Consider the following 4,605-nt stretch of genomic DNA (forward strand, 5'->3'; position numbering starts at 1 on the left):
AATTATTGTCCTAAATTATTAATCCTTTTCTAGAGATTTTAGGATGCTCTAAGGAGGATTGGATACTTGGTTAGTTACTCGTCTCTTTTGAATAGTTTATTTTCATGAGTTGTTAGTTCATTTCTCACATATACTTGGAAAAAAAATTCATATTTTTAGATGTTACTGGTTATGTTGAGAAAGACACTGTAACGGAAACTTAAAAAAATGAAAGAAAAAAAAAAGCAAGGCTATGGATGCGACGCGAGAAGATTTAGAGTAAGTCTTAATCTATTAACATTACTCAATGCAGAATAATTGCTGATAATTACTTGCTTTTTATTTGATTAATTTACACTTCGTAGGAGGGAATAGAATTCATTGCACATTATTGGATGACTATGCCGTGAAAATGCAAAAGTTTTTGGATAATCATGATTATCACTTCCTGTGATTGTTTTGTAAAACTTCAGGTAAAGTTCCTAAATCTTTAGTCTTAAAACTTTTATGTCAACTATAGTGTTTTTATATAAAATTCATCATATATTGATTTCAACCTCTGAAGTATCATTAACTCGATTCGAGATGGGACTATTTTTAGTAGTGAAATTGAGATTCACGTTTCTACTACTTTGTCTGTTATTTCTTATATTTCTTTCTTTATTTCCTCTATGTTTCATGCTTATGATTATGTGTCAATATAATTTTGTTGAATAATGTATTAGCCTTTGTTACCATAACTCCAAAATATATGATTTGCAATGTTTTTCTTTTTTATATTCATATTCAATGTTTGTGCTTAACTATTTGGAGCTGGTTTAAGGTAATTTTCTGAATAATTCGGAGCAAGTTCCTGGTGGTTTTCTGCATAATTCAGAGCTGGTTTTCAGTTTGTGGACTGATATTGTGCAACAGAGGTGTTTCGGTACTACAGTTTATTTTTTTTTGAGAGATGTTTCGGTACTACAGTTGTTTCTTCCGCCCCTTGACACCCTCTACCCATAAAGTATTTAAAAGCAGCAATGTCCTTCTTCTTTGGTACTACCCATGGAGGTATCCATTATTCATGTTTCTTGCTTAATTTTTCTGCCGAGGCTTATCGTTCCTTAATTTTTCTTCATATATGTTTCTTGCTCATGATAAAGATTCAAATAAGTCATTAGCGAGAAAATTGTGCACACTCTTACAATTAAAATAGAAAATATATTTTTATGAATTAGCTCATTTAACTACTTTGGACATAATTTTATGATGGGCTGGAAACTCAGGTTTTGTTCTAATGCAAGCCACTCTATTGGGTGTATATATTTTGTTTCCTTCATTCATTATATATAAAAAAAAACTATATTATCACCTTACGAAGTCTAAGATGAACTTAATTTACTGTTTTGGATGATGATATGTTGTTTGCTTATAGTATACAAATTTGTAAGGGTACTTCCTCACTCCCTCTGGATAGTTACAAGTTAACCAATGTGTGATTGTTGGATAAGCGCAGGATCAAATACTATATCAGTGAGGTACGTGTTTTAGAGATGGCTATTTTGGTTTGTAATGCCTGAACTTTGATTTTGCTATTAATGGTCATAGCATGTTCTACTGGTTTTGTGTTGCTATCTTTGGAATGTAAATCAATTTTGCATGAATGTATCCAAAGACAAATCACTTATAGTGAAAATCACTTTTAACCAAAATTAATTCTTCCCACCGTACAACCAAACACGCACGCAAATAGGTTCGAGTACATTGACTGTGATATTACTTTTATTGAGATCATAAAAGAAAGTCCAAATCAGAAAGCTACAACAATGCTATATCCCTATGCAAGTCTCAACTGATCTTGGAAAAAAAAATCAATTTTACCTTTCTATGATCACTTTTACTTCACAAAAGTCAAACATGTTTGGTTGTGAATTGTGATTATTTCAGTCCCCCAAAGTTAAGATTATTTTATTATTTATTCCTCTTAGATATTCACATTAACAACTGATGTTATTATAATCGTAACAAGATTTGTTTTATGTGTTCCCAGGTAATTAAGGAGAAACAAAATGTCTGATCTTGAAGTTGTTTGCATTCATCTTTTGTTGTAATCTCTCTCATCAGTTTAGATAGTCTGCATGGTTAATATTTGATTAAAGGTACAATTTCTATAGTTAGTATTACTTATATGTATTAGCTAATTGGTTTAGCAAATTTATATCGTAGCGCTTCTAATATTTTTTCTCATCTGAAATTCTGATTTTAATTTTCATTCTAACAGCAGCAATTTATGATACTGATTATGAGTACAAGAAGTCTATGAGCCAGCCGTGTTGAAGATGCAAACTTATAAGCTTTTTTTTGTTTGTTTGTAATAATCTGAGTGTTTTATGATAAATTCATTATTAGCCGAGAGGGAGGTTGCCTAGCCTTTTTTATAAATTCCAAAATAGCAGCACTTTCATTGATAGCTCATGTTTTGAGCCTTTCAAACTGTACAAAATGGTTGCTAATAATGTTATGACATTACTCTTGAATAAGTAAAAAATGTCCCTAATAATCATTGTCACTATCTCTTCCAAAGGTATGCTCATAAATATTTTGGGAGTACTTTATAACCCCTGCAACTAATACTAATGTTGGGTTCATATTAATAGTTTGTGTGCTCAAGGTACTTTATGTCATATTCAAATTACGTGGTTATTTGATTACTTTTTTGGAGATCATATCAGAAAGGTGTATAGTATAGCATCATCTAATTGCCAATTGCAGTGAACTATACAAGCTCATAACTCCATACATATCACGCCGATTGATTTCATTGTTTTCATTTACAATAAATTTGTCTTAATTTTCATATTTTATGTTGTCTTAGATGTCCCCTGAGCTATGCAAAATACAAATTAAGTTGTAAACCATGATTCATATCATTGTTTTGAAGACTATGATTATTTAATAAGGATTGGCCCAATGCTTCATGTGATATTCTATTGGCTGAATAAGGATCTATCTAAGCATATGATTGTGTCTTCAAAATATGCTTAACTTACCATTAACTATAAGCATGACCATTGCAAAACATTAATTGTAAATCATACCTTACGTACATAATATAGCTATATATTTCATGTTATTTTAATTTACCGTTTTTATTTTTTTTTTTGAGGGATAATTTACCGTTTTTATGTAATGTTGAACTCCTAAATTACTAATATATTGTGCTCATCATTGACCCGTGTGATAGCACGGGTTAGCAAATTATGAGGGTGTCTATCTACCGTCATAACAAGAGTCGGGGTCAGTCTATGAAAAATGTTGGTGTCTATCTACCGTCTCATGTTTTTTCAAATGGACAATTGTACGTCGCAGTATCGAGGGTTACTTCGAGGGATGGTTTAAAGATATTGATCAATGATGAGGACGGCTAAGATACTGATGTGACATCAAATGTGATCTACAGAAAAGTTTTCCGTAATGTGTAGCACATTGTTTTGTAGTATTGTTGTTATTGCATATCGGTACTATTTTTATGTCGACAGACGTTGGATTTCCTTTTCTTCAATAAACTATGTCATTAATTTTATATGTTCTCTTACCGTAACAGGGTCGATGTCATGTAAATTGTTTAATGTTGTACATTAAAAACGTTTGTGGCAATTTATTTTATGAGTTGAATTATACTATTTTTCGATTCAAGTAAAGTATTTATTCTCATATTTGCGCTATATTTTTTTATTTGTGTGACCCGTGCGAGTTATATTACAAATTTGCGAGTTATAAAAATTTAGCCACCACACCTAATAGAGATACACGGTTATATTAATTTTGTCAAATGTAGTTTCTTTTTCAAATTCTAATTTCCAATCACAAACACCAAAACAAAAAGAAGTACATATACTTAACAGTGATACCTTGATGGAAATTTGTGCTAATGAGAGAGATAGAACGACTTCCTGCCTTTAACGACCATAACAGGGAGGTGACGATAAAGACATGGATATGTGAAGGCGACACCAACATCCCACTATCATGCAATGACATCAATTTTGGTAGTGGTATCGTATAGGGTACGACCCCTATTCTCTCATTCTTTCAAAATAGGCCGAATTCAGCATGATCCTATTACTACCTGAATAATTATTCTCTTTTCATTCCAATCTAAAAACGGTAACTACCTATTGTTGGAACACATTTAAGTGTTATGGTGTGAATTAAAAAAAAATCTCATGTCAACTTTCTCAATTAGTGCTCATTTATGACGCGAGATCAAGCCATTGATTTTCTAACAGTCAACTAATCATAGCCATAGGATTTGTAACTTATCTTTGGCTATTCACCTATAAATTGAGCTCGTCTCCCTCACTTCTACTCTCACCAAAAGTTCTCTTGAGTTGTCAAATAATTTTTCTCTCTTCTCCCTCATTTAGCTTGTGTTGACGAGTTATTCTTTTCTTCTCCCTCTTTTTCTGTCCCTTCAAATTTAAAGAGTGTTCTTAAGGCCATAGTCCCTTCGGCTTATAATGTCCCTTCAGAATTAAGAATGGTCTTAAGAACATAGTCCCTTCGGTAAATTTTGTCCCTTTGGAAGTAAGAGTATTCTTAAGATCAAAGTCCCTTTTGAGATAAAGTGTCCCTTCGGAAAAT

The 4,605-nt window shown here is 31.9% G+C and overlaps 1 long non-coding RNA gene across 3 annotated transcripts; it reads left to right on the forward strand.

Moving 5' to 3' along the window:
- The first annotated feature begins 231 nt into the window (after positions 1–231).
- On the forward strand, positions 232–2,687 carry LOC146906339 (uncharacterized). Of its 3 annotated transcripts, none has more exons than XR_015018132.1 (5): positions 232–452; positions 803–896; positions 932–1,499; positions 2,012–2,120; positions 2,243–2,687. It is a non-coding gene; the product is annotated as an uncharacterized LOC146906339 (long non-coding RNA). The 3 variants fall into 3 exon arrangements; XR_015018133.1 differs by lacking the exon at positions 232–452 and having other exon boundaries at positions 491–896; positions 932–1,032; positions 1,397–1,499; XR_015018131.1 differs by lacking the exon at positions 232–452 and having other exon boundaries at positions 491–896.
- The last annotated feature ends 1,918 nt before the right edge of the window (positions 2,688–4,605 follow it).

Source organism: Medicago sativa, chromosome 7, assembly GCF_051527215.1.
Source record: "Medicago sativa cultivar Bolivia chromosome 7, Bolivia_mono, whole genome shotgun sequence".
Classification (NCBI taxonomy): Eukaryota; Viridiplantae; Streptophyta; class Magnoliopsida; order Fabales; family Fabaceae; genus Medicago; species Medicago sativa.